This window comes from Cryptomeria japonica, unplaced genomic scaffold, assembly GCF_030272615.1.
Source record: "Cryptomeria japonica unplaced genomic scaffold, Sugi_1.0 HiC_scaffold_264, whole genome shotgun sequence".
In the NCBI taxonomy this organism is placed as follows: domain Eukaryota; kingdom Viridiplantae; phylum Streptophyta; class Pinopsida; order Cupressales; family Cupressaceae; genus Cryptomeria; species Cryptomeria japonica.
The window spans coordinates 30,001-52,500 of NW_026729086.1; the positions used below are offsets into that span (position 1 = coordinate 30,001).

The 22,500-nt window shown below is 60.8% G+C and overlaps 2 non-coding genes across 2 annotated transcripts; both read left to right on the forward strand.

The window, feature by feature from the left end:
• Positions 1-12,034: 12,034 nt before the first annotated feature.
• Positions 12,035-12,153, forward strand: LOC131869751 (5S ribosomal RNA). The gene has a single exon (XR_009368125.1). It is a non-coding gene; the product is annotated as a 5S ribosomal RNA (ribosomal RNA).
• A 7,804-nt stretch (positions 12,154-19,957) lies between these two features.
• Positions 19,958-20,076, forward strand: LOC131869762 (5S ribosomal RNA). Its single transcript, XR_009368136.1, has one exon. It is a non-coding gene; the product is annotated as a 5S ribosomal RNA (ribosomal RNA).
• Positions 20,077-22,500: the final 2,424 nt, after the last annotated feature.

A 22,500-nucleotide genomic window follows, 5' to 3' on the forward strand; every position in this document is an offset into this window, starting at 1 on the left:
CACAATGGCCCAAGGCCAGAGATCGGACTGCTACGATTTACCCCAACAATCATCGTGCCACTCTTCGCAGAGAGGTGATAGACGCCAACGAGCCCGCGCATAGCAATCGAGGTGTAAAAAGGGCGTTGAAGGCAGGAAGCCTGGACGAAAGAGGCTACGAGGTCACCTCGAAGCGGTCTAAGAATCGGGCGCACTTGGGGCGACTACCAGTGCCAACCCCTTATCCCGCGGTGCGTCCGACACACAGAAATTTCCAAGGCGGCCAAGGAGCCTCCCCGCATAGCAATCGGGGTGTGAGGTTACGGATGCAGCATTGATAGCAATCGAGGTGTGAGGCGAAGGATGCAGAAGTGAGAGCCGAGGGATGTAGCAGAGATAGCAATCGGGGTGTGTGATGCAGAAGAGATAGCAATCGAGGTGTGCGGTGGGAAGGGCCCAGCAGCCAGAATGCATGAAGCGACGGATGAAGCAGTGATGACAACCGGGCTGTGAGGAGAGGAGGGATGCAGCCAAGAAAGCAATCAGGGCTCGAGGCAAGGGATGCATCAAGGATAGCAATCATGTTGTGAGGCGAGATTCCAAAGGCTAAACGTGAGAGGCTGCAGGGTCGACTCAGAGAGGTCTATGCATGTGAGAGGCTGAAAGCAAGGTCGACTCGGAGCGGTCTATGCATCGGGCGCGCTTGGGGCGACTACCAGTGCCAACCCCTTATCCCGCGACGCGTCCGACAAAGAGAACGTTCCAAGGCGGCAGAGGAGGTTACCAGCCGAAGGATGCAGTAGCAATAACAGGTATAGTTCCGCGGCGGCCGAGAAGACTCACCGCATAGGAATCGGGATGCGAGGCGAGGGATGCGGCGGGAAGGCCCCGACGGCTAAACGGAAGAGGCTGCAGGGCCGCCTCGGAATGGTCCAAGCATCGGATGCGATTGGGACGACTACCAGTGCCAACCCCTTATCCCGCGATGCGTCCGATACACAGATAGTTCCAAGGCGGCCGAGGAGCCTCACCGCATATCAATCGGGGTGCGAGGCGAGGGATGGGGCGGGAAGGCCCCAACGGCTAGACGGAAGAGGCTTCAGGGCCACCTCGGAATGGTCCAAGCATCGGACGCGCTTGGGGCGACTGCCAGTGCCAACCCCTTATCCCGCGATGCGTCCGATACACAGATGGTTCCAAGGCGGCCGAGGAGCCTCACCGCATAGCAATCGGGGGTGCGAGGCGAGGGATGGGGCGGGAAGGCCCCAACGGCTAGACGGAAGAGGCTTCAGGGCCGCCTAGGAATGGTCCAAGCATCGGACACGCTTGGGGCGACTACCAGTGACAGCCCCCTATCCCGCGATGCGTCCGATACGAAGATGGTTCCAAGGCGGCCGAGGAGCCTCACCGCATAGCAATCGGGGTGCGAGGTGGGGGATGCGGCGAGATGGCCCCAACGGCTAGACGGAAGAGGCCACAGGGCCGCGTCGGAATAGTCCAAGCATCGGACGCGCTTGGGGCGACTACCAGTGACAACCCCTTATCCCGCGATGCGTCCGATACGAAGATAGTTCCAAGGCGGCCGAGGAGCCTCACCGCATAGCAATCGGGGTGCGAGGTGGGGGATGCGGCGAGATGGCCCCAACGGCTAGACGGAAGAGGCTGCAGGGCCGCCTCGGAATAGTCCAAGCATCGGACGCGCTTGGGGCCACTACCAGTGACAACCCCTTATCCCGCGATGCGTCCGATACGAAGATAGTTCCAAGGCGGCCGAAGAGCCTCACCGCATAGCAATCGGGGTGCGAGGTGGGGGATGCGGCGAGATGGCCCCAACGGCTAGACGGAAGAGGCCACAGGGCCGCCTCGGAATAGTCCAAGCATCGGACGCGCTTGGGGCGACTACCAGTGACAACCCCTTATCCCGCGATGCGTCCGATACGAAGATAGTTCCCAGGCGGCCGAGGAGCCTCACCGCATAGCAATCGGGGTGCGAGGCGAGGGATGCGGCGAGATGGCCCCAAAGGCTAGACGGAAGAGGCTGCAGGGCTGCCTCGGAATAGTCCAAGCATCGGACGCGCTTGGGGCGACTACCACTGCCAACCCCTTATCCCGCGATGCGTCCGATACACAGATAGTTCCGAGGCGGCCGAGGAGGTGGGGGATGCAGCGAGATGGCCCCAACGGCTAGACGGAAGAGGCTGCAGGGCCGCCTCGGAATAGTCCAAGCATCGGACGCGCTTGGGGCGACTACCAGTGACAACCCCTTATCCCGCGATGCGTCCGATACACAGATAGTTCCGAGGCGGCCAAGGAGCCTCACCGCATAGCAATCGTGGTGCGAGGTGGGGGATGCGGCGAGATGGCCCCAACGGCTAGACGGAAGAGGCTGCAGGGCCGCCTCGGAATGGTCCAAGCATCGGATGCGCTTGGGGCGACTACCACTGCCAACCCCTTATCCCGCGATGCGTCCGATACACAGATAGTTCCAAGGCGGCCGAGGAGCCTCACAGCATAGCAATCAGGGTGCGAGGCGAGGGATGCGGCGAGAAAGCCCCAACGGCTAGAGGGAAGAGGCTTCAGGTCCGCCTCGGAATGGTCCAAGCATCGGACGCGCTTGGGGCGACTACCAGTGACAACCCCTTATCCCGCGACGCGTCCGATACACAGATAGTTCCAAGGCGGCCGAGGAGCCTCACCGCATAGCAATCGGGGTGCGAGGCGAGGGATGCGGCGAGAAGGACCCAACGGCTACACGGAAGAGGCTTCGGGGCCGCCTCGGAATGGTCCAAGCATCGGACGCGCTTGGGGCGACTACCAGTGACAACCCCTTATCCCACGACGCGTCCGATACACAGATAGTTCCAAGGCGGCCGAGGAGCCTCACCGCATAGCAATCGGGGTGCGAGGCGAGGGATGCGGCGAGAACGACCCAACGGCTACACGGAAGAGGCTTCGGGGCCGCCTCGGAATGGTCCAAGCATCGGACGCGCTTGGGGCGACTACCAGTGACAACCCCTTATCCCGCGACGCGTCCGATACACAGATAGTTCCAAGGCGGCCGAGGAGCCTCACCGCATAGCAATCGGGGTGCGAGGCGAGGGATGCGGCGAGAAGGACCCAACGGCTAGACGGAAGAGGCTTCGGGTCCGCCTCGGAATGGTCCAAGCATCGGACGCGCTTGGGGCGACTACCAGTGACAACCCCTTATCCCGCGACGCGTCCGATACACAGATAGTTCCAAGGCGGCCGAGGAGCCTCACCGCATAGCAATCGGGGTGCGAGGCGAGGGATGCGGCGAGAAGGACCCAACGGCTAGACGGAAGAGGCTTCGGGTCCGCCTCGGAATGGTCCAAGCATCGGACGCGCTTGGGGCGACTACCAGTGACAACCCCTTATCCCGCGACGCGTCCGATACACAGATAGTTCCAAGGCGGCCGAGGAGCCTCACCGCATAGCAATCGGGGTGCGAGGCGAGGGATGCGGCGAGAAGGACCCAACGGCTAGACGGAAGAGGCTTCGGGTCCGCCTCGGAATGGTCCAAGCATCGGACGCGCTTGGGGCGACTACCAGTGACAACCCCTTATCCCGCGACGCGTCCGATACACAGATAGTTCCGAGGCGGCCGAGGAGCCTCACCGCATAGCAATCGGGGTGCGAGGCGAAGGATGCGGCGAGAAGGACCCAACGGCTAGACGGAAGAGGCTTCGGGTCCGCCTCGGAATGGTCCAAGCATCGGACGCGCTTGGGGCGACTACCAGTGACAACCCCTTATCCCGCGACGCGTCCGATACACAGATAGTTCCAAGGCGGCCGAGGAGCCTCACCGCATAGCAATCGGGGTGCGAGGCGAGGGATGCGGCGAGAAGGACCCAACGGCTAGACGGAAGAGGCTTCAGGGCCGCCTCGGAATGGTCCAAGCATCGAACGCGCTTGGGGCGACTACCAGTGACAACCCCTTATCCCGCGACGCGTCCGATACACAGATAGTTCCGAGGCGGCCGAGGAGCCTCACCGCATAGCAATCGGGGTGCGAGGCGAGGGATGCGGCGAGAAGGACCCAACGGCTAGACGGAAGAGGCTTCAGGGCCGCCTCGGAATGGTCCAAGCATCGGACGCGCTTGGGGCGACTACCAGTGACAACCCCTTATCCCGCGACGCGTCCGATACACAGATAGTTCCGAGGCGGCCGAGGAGCCTCACCGCATAGCAATCGGGGTGCGAGGCGAGGGATGCGGCGAGAAGGACCCAACGGCTAGACGGAAGAGGCTTCAGGGCCGCCTCGGAATGGTCCAAGCATCGGACGCGCTTGGGGCGACTACCAATGACAACCCCTTATCCCGCGACGCGTCCGATACACAGATAGTTCCGAGGCGGCCGAGGAGCCTCACCGCATAGCAATCGGGGTGCGAGGCGAGGGATGCGGCGAGAAGGACCCAACGGCTAGACGGAAGAGGCTTCAGGGCCGCCTCGGAATGGTCCAAGCATCGGACGCGCTTGGGGCGACTACCAGTGACAACCCCTTATCCCGCGACGCGTCCGATACACAGATAGTTCCGAGGCGGCCGAGGAGCCTCACCGCATAGCAATCGGGGTGCGAGGCGAGGGATGCGGCGAGAAGGACCCAACGGCTAGACGGAAGAGGCTTCAGGGCCGCCTCGGAATGGTCCAAGCATCGGACGCGCTTGGGGCGACTACCGTTGCCAACCCCTTATCCCGCGATGCGTCTGATACACAGATAGTTCCGAGGCGGCCGAGGAGCCTCACCGCATAGCAATCGGGTTGCGAGGCAGATTATTGGGAAGGGAACCCCCTGGGATGCGGCTCAAGCAGTGCCCAAAGGGACTGGAATGCGGAATCACATCGAGAGACCCAAATGCTATACGAGGGCTCAAATCGAATTATCGATTTGGCCACGACATGGACGCATCGGAACGACTACCTTTGCCGAACCACTCGCAATTGCATCCATACCGAAACCAATAGACATTTCCGTTAGAGCCCTCGCATAGCATTCGGGAATCTCGCATGCCCCTCTAAATCGACCAATGCTGGCGCTCAATGAAAATCCGAGCGCTACCACCGTTCGAGCGCCAGCATTGGTCGAGTTAGAGGGGCACGGGGGAGAATGCTCCAGTCAACACCTCCCCTATATAAGTTATTTGTCCGATTCTCGCACAACCGTAGTCTGCCTCGTCGAATCAAACAACGGTCCCAGATTCCGACTTCCGTTCCGTAGAGACCCAAAAGCTAGATGGAGGCTCGCAAGAAAGAGAGTCGGCGCATAGCAATCGGGTTTCTCGAACGTTTAGGGACCGAGCTCACTTGCGGATAGGGCAAAATCCGCCAAGCAACCCAAAAGCTAGACGGGGGCTCGAATCGAATCGCCTAGGCGGCCACAACAACGACGTGTTGGATCGACTACCAGTGCCAAACCATTCAGCAAGACTAGTCTGTGTCGAGGCCGGATAGAGATTCTCAGAGAGCGCCCGCATAGCATTTAGGAGACCTGCCGCGTCCCTCACACTCGACAAATGGTGGTGCACGTTTATAAATCCGAGCGATCCCAACCCTTTCAAGCACCAACATCGGTCGAGATAGAGGGGCACGGAGGGGGCTGCGTGAGACAACACAGTCCCCTATATAAGTTATTTGTCCGATTCTCACACATCCGAAGAATGGTCATCAAATCGGACAACAGCCCAAACTTCCGACTTCCGTCCCAGAAAGCCCAAGAGCTATCTAAAACGTTCATGGCCGGAACTCGATCGCGGCTATACCAGTCCGCCAAGCAACCCAAAAGCTAGACTGGAGCTCTAGTCGAATCACCTCTGTGGCCATTGCAAGGACGTGTTGGAGCGACTACCATTGCCGAACCATTCCGCAGGTCGAGTCCATACCAAGGCCGCATAGAGATTCACGATGAGCTCCTGCATAGCAATCAGGAGACTTGCCGTGTCCATCACAATCGATAAATCCTGGTGCAAGATTTTTGCATCCGAGCGCTCCAACCAGTCGAGCACCAGCATCAATCGACATAAACGGGCACGGGGGGAGGATGCTCGAGAACACTACCTCCCCTATATAAGTTATTTGTCCGATTCTCAAGCAGCCGAAGTCTGGTCATCGAATCGGGTCAAAGACCACAACTTCCGACTTTACCCACAATGCAAGTCATCGAATCGAACATCGGCCCCCGAGTCGGACTCCATGCGTATGTCAGGTCATCGGACCCAAATTCCGCCTTCCTGCGCATGGCGGGCCATCAATATCAACTCGGTCATCGGACCCAAACTCCGCCTTTTTGCGTATGGCACGCCTTCAAATCGGTCATCGGACCCAAATTCCGCCTTCCTGTGCATGGCGGGCCATCAACATCAACTCGGTCATCGGACCCAAATTCCGCCTTTCTGCGCATGGCACGCCATCAACTCGGTCATCGGACCCAAATTCCGCCTTCCTGCGCATGGCAGGTCATCGGACACAAATTCAGACCTCGCCAATATGCCTACGTATCGAATCGGTCATCGGACCCAACTTCCGACTTCATCCATACTGTAGGGTCTTTGAGGTTGGCGCGGTGCGCTCAACCCAGGGAGTCGACCCATCGAAGCATACACCTCCCCTATATAAGCTATTTGTCCGATTCCCACACCTGTGTAGTTTGCACCTCTGACCAGGACATCGACCCCAACTTCCGAACTCGACTGCAACGACGGCACCAGCGCCTTGGTGCGCACCTTGCAACGCACAGTCCCAACATTCGCCTTCCTGCACATGGCAGGTCATCGGACCCAAATTCCGACCTCGCGAGTATGCCTACATATCGAATCGGTCATCGGACCCAACTTCCGACTTCATCCATACCGTAGGGTCTTTGAGGTTGGCGCGGTGCGCTCAACCCGGGGAGTCGACCCAACGAAGCATACACCTCCCCTATATAAGCTATTTGTCCGATTCCCACACCTGTGTAGTTTGCACCTCCGATCAAGACATCGACCCCAACTTCCGAACTCGCCTCCAACGACCGAACCAGCGCCTTGGTGCGCACCTTGCAACGCACAGTGCCAACATTCGCCTTCCTGCACGTGGCAGGTCATCGGACCCAAATTCCGACCTCGCGAGTATGCCTACATATCGAATCGGTCATCGGACCCAACTTCCGACTTCATCCATACCGTAGGGTCTTTGAGGTTGGCGCGGTGCGCTCAACCCGGGGAGTCGACCCAACGAAGCATACACCTCCCCTATATAAGCTATTTGTCCGATTCCCACACCTGTGTAGCTTGCACCTCCGATCAGGACATCGACCCCAACTTCCGAACTCGACTAAAAAGACCGCACCAGCGCCTTGGTGTGCACCTTGCAACGCACAGTGTCAACATTCGCCTTCCTGCACATGGCAGGTCATCGGACCCAAATTCCGACCTCATGAGCATACCTACTAATCGAATCGGTCATCGGACCCAACTTCCGACTTCATCCATACCGTAGGGTCTTTGAGGTTGGCGCGGTGCGCTCAACCTGGGGAGTCGACCCATCGAAGCATACACCTCCCCTATATAAGCTATTTGTCCGATTCCGACACCTGTGTAGTTTGCACCTCCGCTCAGGACATCGACCCCAACTTCCGAACTCGCCTGCAACGACCGAACCAGCGCCTTGGTGCGCACCAAAAGTGCGCACTTTTGGAGGGCACTTTTGTGCGCTCCAAAGGTGCGCACTTTTGGAGGGCACTTTTCTGCGCTCCAAAGGTGCGCACTTTTGGAGGGCACTTTTTGGAGGGCACTTTTCTGCGCTCCAAAGGTGCGCACTTTTGGAGGGCACTTTTTGGAGGGCACTTTTCTGCGCTCCAAAGGTGCGCACTTTTGGAGGGCACTTTTTGGAGGGCACTTTTCTGCGCTCCAAAGGTGCGCACTTTTGGAGGGCACTTTTTGGAGGGCACTTTTCTGCGCTCCAAAGGTGCGCACTTTTGGAGGGCACTTTTTGGAGGGCACTTTTCTGCGCTCCAAAGGTGCGCACTTTTGGAGGGCACTTTTTGGAGGGCACTTTTCTGCGCTCCAAAGGTGCGCACTTTTGGAGGGCACTTTTTGGAGGGCACTTTTCTGCGCTCCAAAGGTGCGCACTTTTGGAGGGCACTTTTTGGAGGGCACTTTTCTGCGCTCCAAAGGTGCGCACTTTTGGAGGGCACTTTTTGGAGGGCACTTTTCTGCGCTCCAAAGGTGCGCACTTTTGGAGGGCACTTTTTGGAGGGCACTTTTCTGCGCTCCAAAGGTGCGCACTTTTGGAGGGCACTTTTGTGCACTCCAAAGGTGCGCACTTTTGGAGGGCACTTTTCCTGTGCTCCAAAGGTGCACACCTAGGTGAGCACCTTCGACCACACCTTGTAGCACACCAAACTCTGACTTTCGACTTCATCCGCAATGCAGGGTCTTTGAGGTTGGCGCAATGCGCACAACCAGGGGAGTCGACCCATCAAACCCAACACCTCCCCTATATAAGCTATTTGTCTGATTCTCATACATGCGTAGCCTGCAGGAGCAATTAGGACATCGACCCCAACTTTCGGCTTCTAAACGAAAACAAGGTCTTTGAGGTTGGTGTAATGCGAACAACTAGGGGAGTCAACCCATCAAACCCAACACCTCCCCTATATAAGCTATTTGTCTGATTCTCATACATGTGTAGTCTACAGGAGCAATTAGGACATCGACCCCAACTTTTGACTTCTTAACGAAAACAAGGTCTTTGAGGTTGACGTAATGCGCACAACCAGGGGAGTCGACCCATCAAACCCAACACCTCCCCTATATAAGCTATTTGTCCGATTCTCATACATGTGTAGCCTGCAGGAGCCATTAGGACATTGACCCCAACTTTTGACTTCTTAACGAAAACAAGGTCTTTGAGGTTGGCGTAATGCGCACAACCAAGGGAGTTGACCCATCAAACCCAACACCTCCCCTATATAAGCTATTTGTCTGATTCTCATACATGTGTAGCCTGCAACAACGATTAGGACATCCACCCCAACTTCTGAATTCGTCTGCGTTGACCGCACCAAAGGTGCACGCCTTGGTGCTCACCAAAATCCGACTTCCGACTTCTTCTGCTATGCGGGGTCTTTGAGGTTGGCGCAGTGCGCACAACCAGGGGAGTCAACCCACCGAATGCAACACCTCCCCTATATAAGCTATTTGTCTGATTCTCATACATGCGTAGACTGCAGCAATGATTAGGACATCCACCCCAACTTTTGACTTCTTAAACAAGACAGGGTCTTTGAAGTTGGTGCAGTGCACACAACCAGGGGAGTCGACCCATCAAACGCAACACCTCCCCTATATAAAGCTATTTGTCCGATTCTCATACGTGTAGTCTGCAGCAGCGATTAGGACATCGACCCCAACTTCCGAATTCGTTTGCATTGACCGCACCAAAGGTGCACGCCTTGGTGTGCACCCTGGAGTGCACTTTGGTGCTCACCTCGGTGCACACTTTGGTGTGCACCTCGGTGTGCACCAAAGGTGCGCACCTTGGAGCGCACCAAAGGTGTACACTTTGGAGCGCACCACATAGGGTCTTTGAGAGGTTGGCGCAGTGCGCACACCAAGGTGGGTGTTGAGGTGCGTGCCGAGGTGGGTGGGTGCTAGGGTGCGCTCCATGGTGGGTGCCAGGGTGGGTGCGTGCTAGGGTGGATTCCAAAGAGGGTCATAGGGTGGGTGCCAAGGTGGGTTGGTGATATAGTGGGTTCAAAGGTGGGTACTAGGGTGGGTTCCAAGGTGGGTCACAAGTTGGGTGCCAGGATGCGTGGGTGTTAGGTTGGGTGCCAAGGTGGGCTCCTGCGTGGGTGGGTGCTAGGGTGGGTTTCAAGGTGGACGCGAGGGCGGGTGCCAAGGTGGGTAACAAGTTGGGTGTTAGGATGGGTGAGTGCTAGAGTGGGTGCCAAGGTGGGTGGGTGCTAAGGTGGATGCCAAGGTGGTTCACAGGGTGGGTGGGTTCTAGGGTGAGTTCCAAGGTGGGTCACAGGTTCAGTGCTAGGGTGGGTGTCAAGGCGGGTGTCGAGGTGCCTGGGTGCTAGGGTGTGGATGCCAATGTGGGTCATAGGGTGGGTACTAGGGTGGGCTGCAATGTGGGTGCCAAGGTGGGTAACATGCTCGGTGGGTTCTAAATTGGGTGCCAGGGTGGGTGTGCACCCACCTTGCCCGAGGTGGGTGCCAAGGTGCCAGTGTGGGTGGGTGCTAAGGTGGATGCCAAGGTGGGTGAGAAGGTGGGTGATAGGTTGAGTGGTAGGATGGGTGGGTGCCAAGATGGGTCACAGGGTGGGTGCAAGGGTGGGTAGGTGCTAGGGTTGGTGTCAGGGTGGGTGGGTGCTAGGTTGGGTTCCAAGGTGGGTGCGAGGGTGAGTGTCAAGGTGGGTCACAGGTTAGGTGCTAGGATGGGTGAGTGCTAGGGTGCAAAGGTGCCAGGGTGGGTGCTAGGATGGGTCGATGCTAGGGTGAGTGGCAAGGTGGGTCCACAAGTGTCAAGGTGGGTGCCGAGGTGGGTGCCAAGTCGGCGACTGCTATGGTGGATGCCAAGGTGGGTCACGGGGTGGGTGCCAAGTTGCTAGGTTGGGTTCCAAGGTGGGTGCCAACGTGGGTGCTAGGGTGCGTGGGTTAAAGGGTGTGTCACAACGTGGGTGCCAGGATGGGTGCGCACCCACACTGGCCAAGACGGGTGCGGGTGCAAGGTTGGGTTCCAAGCCCGGTCACAGGCTGGGTGCTAGGATGGGTGGGTGCCAAGGTGGGCACCAGGGTGGGTGCACCCACCCTGGCCAAGGTGGGTCACGGGGTGGGTCCTAGGGTGGGTAACGGGGTGGGTACTAAGGTGCGTGCCAAGGTGGGTCATAGGGTGGGTGCCAAGGTGGGCACCAGGGTGGGTGTGCACCAACCCTAGCCAGGGTAGGTCACGGGGTGGTTGTCGGGGTGGGCGTCAAGGAGCCAAGGTGGGTGGCAAGTAGCCAAGTTGCGTGCCAAGGTGGGTGTCGGGGTGGGTGCCAAGGATCCAAGGTGGGTGCCAAGGAACCAAGGTGGGTGTCTGGGTGGGTGCCGAGGTGGGAGCCAGGGTGGGTCCCAAGGTGAGTGCAAAGGTGGGTGCCAGGGTCAAGGTGAGTGCCAATGTGGGTTCCAAGGTGCCAGGGTCAGGGTGAGTGCCAATGTGGGTTCAAAGGTGCTAAGTTGGGTGCGAGGTTGGGTGCGAGGGTGGGTGGGTGCCAAGGTGTGCTAGGTGGAAGCCCGGGTGGGTCGGCATCCCATGGGTGTCGAGTTGGGTGCCTGATGGGTGCTTCTTGTCAAGTTTTAGTCGTCGGGACTCATTTCGAGCCTTAGAGGTCGTTTCTTGTCCGGTTGCCCTGTCTTCGACCTGGGAACCCAATTTTGGTCCTCGGGTCCCATTTTTTTTTGTCTCGCATCCCACTTTTGGCCTGTGGCCTTTTCGGGGTCGATTCTCGTTTTGGGCATCAGAGCATGTTTCTTCTCCTAAAACCCAATATTTGTTTATTAAGTCTCGGAACACATTTTTGTTCTCGTGGACCCATCATGGGTCTTGGAACGCATTTGTGGTCCTTGGGTCCCATTTTGCATCCCGAAACTTGTGTTTTGGTGCTTGATCCCTATTTTGGGTGCCCACCTTGCACCAAGTGCGCACCCGGGGCAAACCGAGCGCCTTGGTGCACCGGGGCAAGATCGAGCGTGCACCCGAGGCGCCCCGAACATGCACCAAGGTGCACTCGGCCCACATGTGAGCGCAGGTCGTTGCGCCCGAGGTGGTGTGTGGGCACCGCGTTGCAGACGGGACACTGCACGCACACGACGCCCCCTCCAGGTGCACGCACGTAGGCCGGGCCGGGTGCACACCCGACGCCCTAGCAAGGTGCGCGCACCCGGGCAGGGCTCACACTTGGCGAACGGGGCGCACTTCGCGAGGGAGGGTGTGCACCTCGACGGGGGTGGGTGGCCGGGGTGGATTCGCACGTGGGTCGCGGTTTGCTAAGTACACACTGCGACAAGCTCATAACGGGTGCGATCATACCAGCGTTAGTGCACCGGATCCCATCAGAACTCCGCAGTTAAGCGCGCTTGGGCCGGAGTAGTACTAGGATGGGTGACCTCCCGGGAAGTCCCGGTGTTGCACCCTTTTTTAGTTTTTCGCCGGGCGTCGCAATGCTATTTGAATAAACCTTTTGCCCGTTTGCGTTCTCGTCGGGGCCGGGCCGGGCCGGGGTGCGCTGCCCGCACTACCGCGCGCGCGGGGGCGACACCGAGCGCGCACCCGAGGCGCCCCGAGCACACAGGCCACGGTGCAACCCGGGCGTTGTGCGCGCACCCCGGTGCGCCCGAGGTGCTGCGCGCGCACCCAGGTGAAATCGGTGTGCACCTCGGCCAGTGCGCGCTCGGTCGAGTCGCGCACGTTGGCCAAGGTGCACGGTGATGTTTCTTACTCTAAGGTTCCGCACCAGACGCCCGGGACAGGTGAGCGAAGCTGGGCGGGGCCGGGTGCGCGGCCGGGGCAGGTGCACGCAGCTGGAGAGAGCTTTGGAGCACACTTCGGAGCGCACCAATGATGCGCTCCATTCAAAAGTTTCCTGAAAAGGCAAAAAAAGTTGAGATTATAGAATTTCCCACTTGAGAGATTGTAAAAAAAAAAAATTTAAAATGAAGGAAACGCGGGTGCCAAGGTGTGCGCAGCCCAGCCAAGGTGTGCGCACCAAGGCGCCCACCCTGGCGAAGGTGCACGCAAGGTGCGCACCCGAGGCAAACCGGACAATTAACCCAACTTTCGACTTCGCGCGCACCTTGGAGCGCACTTCGGAGCGCTCCTTGGTGCGCACCAATCTTGGGCACCTCGGAGTGCACCATGGCGCCCACCAAGGTGCGCACCCGGGGCAAACCGAGCTCCGACTTCGTGCGCACCTTGGAGCGCACGAAAGGTGCGCACCATGGCGCCCACCAAGGTGCGCAGCCCAGCCAAGGCGTGCGCATCAAGGTGCGCACCCTGGCGAAGGTGCGCACCCGGGGCAAACCGAGCTCCGACTTCGTGCGCACCTTGGAGCGCACAAAAGGTGCGCAACCCAGCCAAGGTGTGCGCACCCCGGTCAAACCGAGCTCCGAATCGTGCGCACCAGAGGTGCACGCCATCGTGCGCACCTTGGAGCACACTTCGGAGCCCTCCTTGGTGCGCGCCGATGTTGCGCACCTCGGAGCGCACCCGGGGAAAACAATGCAATTAACCCGACTTTCGACTTCGTGGGCACCTCGGAGCGCTCTCGGGTTCGCACCTCGGAGCACACCGAGGTGCGCACCTTTGATGCGCTGCCTTCACCAATTTCCAGAAAAGGCAAGAAAACATTGAGAAGGTGTGCGCACCGAGGTGCCCACCCTGGCGAAGGTGCACGCGAGGTGCGCACCCGGGGCAAACCGGGCTCCGACTTCGTGCACGCCGCACCTTGGAGCACACTTCGGAGCGCTCCTTGGTGCGCACCAGGGCGCGCAACCCAGCCGAGGTGCCCACCCCGGCGAAGGTGCACGCGAGGTGCGCACCCGGGGCAAACCGGGCTCCGACTTCGTGCACGCCATGGTGCCCACCGCGGCGAAGGTGCACGCGAGGTGCGCACCCGGGGCAAACCGGGCTCCGACTTCGTGCACGCCGCACCTTGGAGCACACTTCGGAGCGCTCCTTGGTGCGCACCATGGTGCCCACCAGGGCGCGCAACCCCGCCGAAGGTGCACGCGAGGTGCGCACCCGGGGCAAACCGGGCTCCGACTTCGTGCACGCCGCACCTTGGAGCACACTTCGGAGCGCTCCTTGGTGCGCACCATGGTGCCCACCAGGGCGCGCAACCCCGCCGAAGGTGCACGCGAGGTGCGCACCCGGGGCAAACCGGGCTCCGACTTCGTGCACGCCATGGTGCGCACCGCGGCGAAGGTGCGCACCCGGGGCAAACCGGGCTCCGACTTCGTGCACGCCGCACCTTGGAGCACACTTCGGAGCGCTCCTTGGTGCGCACCAGGGCGCGCAACCCAGCCGAGGTGCCCACCCCGGCGAAGGTGCACGCGAGGTGCGTACCCGGGGCAAACCGGGCTCCGACTTCGTGCACGCCGCACCTTGGAGCACACTTCGGAGCGCTCCTTGGTGCGCACCATGGTGCCCACCAGGCCGCGCAACCCAGCCAAGGTGTGCGCACCAAGGTGCACGCGAGGTGCGCACCCGGGGCAAACCGGGGTCCGACTTCGTGCACGCCGCACCTTGGAGCACACATCGGGGCGCTCCCGGGTTCGCACCGGCGTTGCGCACCGTGGTGGGCACCTCGGAGCACACCAAGGTGGGCAGCGAGGTGCGCACCTTTGATGCGATGCCTTCACTAATTTCCATAAAAGGCAAAAAAAAAACGAGATTTTAAAATTTCCGTTTTGAAAGATAGTGAGAAAAAGGGAATGCTGGTGCCATCTTGAGCCCGCCCTGGTGCGCAGCCCAGCCAAGGTGTGCGCACCAAGGTGCCCACCCTGGCGAAGGTGCGCGCCCGGGCAATTAACCCAACTTCCAACTTCGCGCGCGCCAGGGTGGGAGCGCACCCAACAACCGGGCCTGGGAAGAGCCAATGCGAGAAACCCCACCAAACGCTCTGACAAAAAAAGAGGGGGCGCTCCAGTAACCCCGCTTCGGAGCGCACCCTGGGCAAACCCAGCCAAGGTGCCCACCCCGGCCAAGGTGCAGGCGAGGTGCGCACCCGGGGCAAACCGGGCTCCGACAACGTGCACGCCGCACCTTGGAGCACACTTCGTAGCGCTCCCGGGTGCGCACCTCAGAGCACACCAAGGTGGGCAGCGAGGTGCGCACCTTTGATGCGCTGCCTTCACTAATTTCCAGAAAAGGCAAAAAAAAAAGGAGATTTTAAAATTTCCGTTTTGAAAGATAGTGAAAAAAACGGAACGCGCGTGCCATCTTGAGCCCGCCCTGGTGCGCAGCCCAGGTAAGGTGCCCACCCTGGCAAAGGTGCGCACCCGGGCAATTAACCCTACTTCCGACTTCGTGCGCGCCAGGGTGGCAACCGGGCCTCGGAAGAGCCAATGCGAGAAACCCCACCAAACGCTCCGACAAAAAAAGAGGCGGCGCTCCAATAACCCCGCTTCGGAGCGCAGCCGGGGCAAACCCAGCCAAGGTGCCCACCCCGACGAAGGTGCACGCGAGGTGCGCACCCGGGGCAAACCGGGCTCCGACAACGTGCACGCAGCACCTTGGAGCACACTTCGAAGCACTCCCGGGTGCCCACCGGCGTTGCGCACCGTGGTGGGCAGCGAGGTGCGCACCTTTGATGCGCTGCCTTCACTAATTTCCAGAAAAAGGCAAAAAAAAATGAGATTTTAAAATTTCCGTTTTGAAAGATAGTGAAAAAAAAGGAACGCGGGTGCCATCTTGAGCCCGCCCTGGTGCGCAGCCCAGGCAAGGCATGCGCACCAAGGTGCCCACCCGAGGTGCACACCCGGGGCAAACCGGGCTCCGACTTCGTGCAGGCCGCACCTTGGAGCACACTTCGGAGCGCTCCTTGGTGCGCACCATGGTGCCCACCAGGGCGCGCAACCCAGCCAAGGTCTGCACACCAAGGTGCCCACCCCGGCGAAGGTGCACGCGAGGTGCGCACCCGGGGCAAACCGGGCTCCGACTTCGTGCACGCCATGGTGCCCACCGCGGCGAAGGTGCACGCGAGGTGCGCACCCGGGGCAAACCGGGCTCCGACTTCGTGCACGCCGCACCTTGGAGCACACTTCGGAGCGCTCCTTGGTGCGCACCATGGTGCCCACCAGGGCGCGCAACCCAGCCAAGGTGTGCGCACCAAGGTGCACGCGAGGTGCGCACCCGGGGCAAACCGGGGTCCGACTTCGTGCACGCCGCACCTTGGAGCACACATCGGAGCGCTCCCAGGTTCGCACCAGCGTTGCGCACCTTTGATGCGCTGCCTTCACTAATTTCCAGAAAAGGCAAAAAAAAACGATATTTTAAAATTTCCGTTCTGAAAGATAGTGAAAAAAACGGAACGCGGGTGCCATCTTGAGCCCTTCCTGGTGCGCAGCCCAGGCAAGTTGTGCGCACCAAGGTGCCCACCCTGGCGGAGGTGCGCGCCCGGGGCAAACCGGGCTCCGACTTCGTGCACTGCATGGTGCCCACCAAGGCGCGCAACCCAGCCAAGGTGCCCACCGCAGCGAAGGTGCACGCGAGGTGCACACCCGGGGCAAACCGGGCTCCGACTTCGTGCACGCCGCACCTTGGAGCACACTTCAGAGCGCTCCTTGGTGCGCACCAGGGCGCGCAACCCAGCCGAGGTGCCCACCCCGGCGAAGGTGCACGCGAGGTGCGCACCCGGGGCAAACCGGGCTCCGACTTCGTGCACGCCATGGTGCCCACCGCGGCGAAGGTGCGCACCCGGGGCAAACCGGGCTCCGACTTCGTGCACGCCGCACCTTGGAGCACACTTCGGAGCGCTCCTTGGTGCGCACCATGGTGCCCACCAGGCCGCGCAACCCAGCCAAGGTGTGCGCACCAAGGTGCACGCGAGGTGCGCACCCGGGGCAAACCGGGGTCCGACTTCGTGCACGCCGCACCTTGGAGCACACATCGGGGCGCTCCCGGGTTCGCACCGGCGTTGCGCACCGTGGTGGGCACCTCGGAGCACACCAAGGTGGGCAGCGAGGTGCGCACCTTTGATGCGATGCCTTCACTAATTTCCATAAAAGGCAAAAAAAAAACGAGATTTTAAAATTTCCGTTTTGAAAGATAGTGAGAAAAAGGGAATGCTGGTGCCATCTTGAGCCCGCCCTGGTGCGCAGCCCAGCCAAGGTTTGCGCACCAAGGTGCCCACCCTGGCGAAGGTGCGCGCCCGGGCAATTAACCCAACTTCCAACTTCGCGCGCGCCAGGGTGGGAGCGCACCCAACAACCGGGCCTGGGAAGAGCCAATGCGAGAAACCCCACCAAACTCTCTGACAAAAAAAGAGGGGGCGCTCCAGTAACCCCGCTTCGGAGCGCACCCTGGGCAAACCCAGCCAAGGTGCCCACCCCGGCCAAGGTGCAGGCGAGGTGCGCACCCGGGGCAAACCGGGCTCCGACAACGTGCACGCCGCACCTTGGAGCACACTTCGTAGCGCTCCCGGGTGCGCACCTCAGAGCACACCAAGGTGGGCAGCGAGGTGCGCACCTTTGATGCGCTGCCTTCACTAATTTCCAGAAAAGGCAAAAAAAAAAGGAGATTTTAAAATTTCCGTTTTGAAAGATAGTGAAAAAAACGGAACGCGCGTGCCATCTTGAGCCCGCCCTGGTGCGCAGCCCAGGTAAGGTGCCACCCTGGCAAAGGTGCGCACCCGGGCAATTAACCCTACTTCCGACTTCGTGCGCGCCAGGGTGGCAACCGGGCCTCGGAAGAGCCAATGCGAGAAACCCCACCAAACGCTCCGACAAAAAAAGAGGCGGCGCTCCAATAACCCCGCTTCGGAGCGCAGCCGGGGCAAACCAAGCCAAGGTGCCCACCCCGACGAAGGTGCACGCGAGGTGCGCACCCGGGGCAAACCGGGCTCCGACAACGTGCACGCAACACCTTGGAGCACACTTCGAAGCACTCCCGGGTGCCCACCGGCGTTGCGCACCGTGGTGGGCAGCGAGGTGCGCACCTTTGATGCGCTGCCTTCACTAATTTCCAGAAAAAGGCAAAAAAAAATGAGATTTTAAAATTTCCGTTTTGAAAGATAGTGAAAAAAAAGGAACGCGGGTGCCATCTTGAGCCCGCCCTGGTGCGCAGCCCAGGCAAGGCATGCGCACCAAGGTGCCCACCCGAGGTGCACACCCGGGGCAAACCGGGCTCCGACTTCGTGCAGGCCGCACCTTGGAGCACACTTCGGAGCGCTCCTTGGTGCGCACCATGGTGCCCACCAGGGCGCACCCGGGGCAAACCGGGCTCCGACTTTGTGCACGCCGCACCTTGGAGCACACATCGGAGCGCTCCCAGGTTCGCACCAGCGTTGCGCACCTTTGATGCGCTGCCTTCACTAATTTCCAGAAAAGGCAAAAAAAAACGATATTTTAAAATTTCCGTTCTGAAAGATAGTGAAAAAAACGGAACGCGGGTGCCATCTTGAGCCCTTCCTGGTGCGCAGCCCAGGCAAGTTGTGCGCACCAAGGTGCCCACCCTGGCGGAGGTGCGCGCCCGGGGCAAACCGGGCTCCGACTTCGTGCACTGCATGGTGCCCACCAAGGCGCGCAACCCAGCCAAGGTGCCCACCGCAGCGAAGGTGCACGCGAGGTGCGCACCCGAGGTGCACACCCGGGGCAAACCGGGCTCCGACTTCGTGCACGCCGCACCTTGGAGCACACTTCAGAGCGCTCCTTGGTACGCACCAGGGCGCGCAACCCAGCCAAGGTGCTCACCCCGGCGAAGGTGCACGCGAGGTGCGCACCCGGGGCAAACCGGGCTCGGACTTCGTGCACGCCGCACCTTGGAGCACACATCGGAGCGCTCCCGGGTTCGCACCAGCATTGCGCACCTTTGATGCGCTGCCTTCACTAATTTCCAGAAAAGGCAAAAAAAAGAAAAAAATGAGATTTTAAAATTTCCGTTTTGAAAGATAGTGAAAAAAACGGAACGCGGGTGCCATCTTGAGCCCGCCCTGGTGTGCAGCCCAGGCAAGTTGTGCGCACCAAGGCACCCACCCTGGCCAAGGTGGGTCACGGGGTGGGTCCTAGGGTGGGTAACGGGGTGGGTACTAAGGTGCGTGCCAAGGTGGGTCATAGGGTGGGTGCCAAGGTGGGCACCAGGGTGGGTGTGCACCAACCCTAGCCAGGGTAGGTCACGGGGTGGTTGTCGGGGTGGGCGTCAAGGAGCCAAGATGGGTGGCAAGTAGCCAAGTTGCGTGCCAAGGTGGGTGTCGGGGTGGGTGCCAAGGATCCAAGGTGGGTGCCAAGGAACCAAGGTGGGTGTCTGGGTGGGTGCCGAGGTGGGAGCCAGGGTGGGTCCCAAGGTGAGTGCAAAGGTGGGTGCCAGGGTCAAGGTGAGTGCCAATGTGGGTTCCAAGGTGCCAGGGTCAGGGTGAGTGCCAATGTGGGTTCAAAGGTGCTAAGTTGGGTGCGAGGTTGGGTGCGAGGGTGGGTGGGTGCCAAGGTGTGCTAGGTGGAAGCCCGGGTGGGTCGGCATCCCATGGGTGTCGAGTTGGGTGCCTGATGGGTGCTTCTTGTCAAGTTTTAGTCGCCGGGACTCATTTCGAGCCTTAGAGGTCGTTTCTTGTCCGGTTGCCCTGTCTTCGACCTGGGAACCCAATTTTGGTCCTCGGGTCCCATTTTTTTTTGTCTCGCATCCCACTTTTGGCCTGTGGCCTTTTCGGGGTCGATTCTCGTTTTGGGCATCAGAGCATGTTTCTTCTCCTAAAACCCAATATTTGTTTATTAAGTCTCGGAACACATTTTTGTTCTCGTGGACCCATCATGGGTCTTGGAACGCATTTGTGGTCCTTGGGTCCCATTTTGCATCCCGAAACTTGTGTTTTGGTGCTTGATCCCTATTTTGGGTGCCCACCTTGCACCAAGTGCGCACCCGGGGCAAACCGAGCGCCTTGGTGCACCGGGGCAAGATCGAGCGTGCACCCGAGGCGCCCCGAACATGCACCAAGGTGCACTCGGCCCACATGTGAGCGCAGGTCGTTGCGCCCGAGGTGGTGTGTGGGCACCGCGTTGCAGACGGGACACTGCACGCACACGACGCCCCCTCCAGGTGCACGCACGTAGGCCGGGCCGGGTGCACACCCGACGCCCTAGCAAGGTGCGCGCACCCGGGCAGGGCTCACACTTGGCGAACGGGGCGCACTTCGCGAGGGAGGGTGTGCACCTCGACGGGGGTGGGTGGCCGGGGTGGATTCGCACGTGGGTCGCGGTTTGCTAAGTACACACTGCGACAAGCTCATAACGGGTGCGATCATACCAGCGTTAGTGCACCGGATCCCATCAGAACTCCGCAGTTAAGCGCGCTTGGGCCGGAGTAGTACTAGGATGGGTGACCTCCCGGGAAGTCCCGGTGTTGCACCCTTTTTTAGTTTTTCGCCGGGCGTCGCAATGCTATTTGAATAAACCTTTTGCCCGTTTGCGTTCTCGTCGGGGCCGGGCCGGGCCGGGGTGCGCTGCCCGCACTACCGCGCGCGCGGGGGCGACACCGAGCGCGCACCCGAGGCGCCCCGAGCACACAGGCCACGGTGCAACCCGGGCGTTGTGCGCGCACCCCGGTGCGCCCGAGGTGCTGCGCGCGCACCCAGGTGAAATCGGTGTGCACCTCGGCCAGTGCGCGCTCGGTCGAGTCGCGCACGTTGGCCAAGGTGCACGGTGATGTTTCTTACTCTAAGGTTCCGCACCAGACGCCCGGGACAGGTGAGCGAAGCTGGGCGGGGCCGGGTGCGCGGCCGGGGCAGGTGCACGCAGCTGGAGAGAGCTTTGGAGCACACTTCGGAGCGCACCAATGATGCGCTCCATTCAAAAGTTTCCTGAAAAGGCAAAAAAAGTTGAGATTATAGAATTTCCCACTTGAGAGATTGTAAAAAAAAAAAATTTAAAATGAAGGAAACGCGGGTGCCAAGGTGTGCGCAGCCCAGCCAAGGTGTGCGCACCAAGGCGCCCACCCTGGCGAAGGTGCACGCAAGGTGCGCACCCGAGGCAAACCGGACAATTAACCCAACTTTCGACTTCGCGCGCACCTTGGAGCGCACTTCGGAGCGCTCCTTGGTGCGCACCAATCTTGGGCACCTCGGAGTGCACCATGGCGCCCACCAAGGTGCGCACCCGGGGCAAACCGAGCTCCGACTTCGTGCGCACCTTGGAGCGCACGAAAGGTGCGCACCATGGCGCCCACCAAGGTGCGCAGCCCAGCCAAGGCGTGCGCATCAAGGTGCGCACCCTGGCGAAGGTGCGCACCCGGGGCAAACCGAGCTCCGACTTCGTGCGCACCTTGGAGCGCACAAAAGGTGCGCAACCCAGCCAAGGTGTGCGCACCCCGGTCAAACCGAGCTCCGAATCGTGCGCACCAGAGGTGCACGCCATCGTGCGCACCTTGGAGCACACTTCGGAGCCCTCCTTGGTGCGCGCCGATGTTGCGCACCTCGGAGCGCACCCGGGGAAAACAATGCAATTAACCCGACTTTCGACTTCGTGGGCACCTCGGAGCGCTCTCGGGTTCGCACCTCGGAGCACACCGAGGTGCCCACCCTGGCGAAGGTGCACGCGAGGTGCGCACCCGGGGCAAACCGGGCTCCGACTTCGTGCACGCCGCACCTTGGAGCACACTTCGGAGCGCTCCTTGGTGCGCACCAGGGCGCGCAACCCAGCCGAGGTGCCCACCCCGGCGAAGGTGCACGCGAGGTGCGCACCCGGGGCAAACCGGGCTCCGACTTCGTGCACGCCATGGTGCCCACCGCGGCGAAGGTGCACGCGAGGTGCGCACCCGGGGCAAACCGGGCTCCGACTTCGTGCACGCCGCACCTTGGAGCACACTTCGGAGCGCTCCTTGGTGCGCACCATGGTGCCCACCAGGGCGCGCAACCCCGCCGAAGGTGCACGCGAGGTGCGCACCCGGGGCAAACCGGGCTCCGACTTCGTGCACGCCGCACCTTGGAGCACACTTCGGAGCGCTCCTTGGTGCGCACCATGGTGCCCACCAGGGCGCGCAACCCCGCCGAAGGTGCACGCGAGGTGCGCACCCGGGGCAAACCGGGCTCCGACTTCGTGCACGCCATGGTGCGCACCGCGGCGAAGGTGCGCACCCGGGGCAAACCGGGCTCCGACTTCGTGCACGCCGCACCTTGGAGCACACTTCGGAGCGCTCCTTGGTGCGCACCAGGGCGCGCAACCCAGCCGAGGTGCCCACCCCGGCGAAGGTGCACGCGAGGTGCGTACCCGGGGCAAACCGGGCTCCGACTTCGTGCACGCCGCACCTTGGAGCACACTTCGGAGCGCTCCTTGGTGCGCACCATGGTGCCCACCAGGCCGCGCAACCCAGCCAAGGTGTGCGCACCAAGGTGCACGCGAGGTGCGCACCCGGGGCAAACCGGGGTCCGACTTCGTGCACGCCGCACCTTGGAGCACACATCGGGGCGCTCCCGGGTTCGCACCGGCGTTGCGCACCGTGGTGGGCACCTCGGAGCACACCAAGGTGGGCAGCGAGGTGCGCACCTTTGATGCGATGCCTTCACTAATTTCCATAAAAGGCAAAAAAAAAACGAGATTTTAAAATTTCCGTTTTGAAAGATAGTGAGAAAAAGGGAATGCTGGTGCCATCTTGAGCCCGCCCTGGTGCGCAGCCCAGCCAAGGTGTGCGCACCAAGGTGCCCACCCTGGCGAAGGTGCGCGCCCGGGCAATTAACCCAACTTCCAACTTCGCGCGCGCCAGGGTGGGAGCGCACCCAACAACCGGGCCTGGGAAGAGCCAATGCGAGAAACCCCACCAAACGCTCTGACAAAAAAAGAG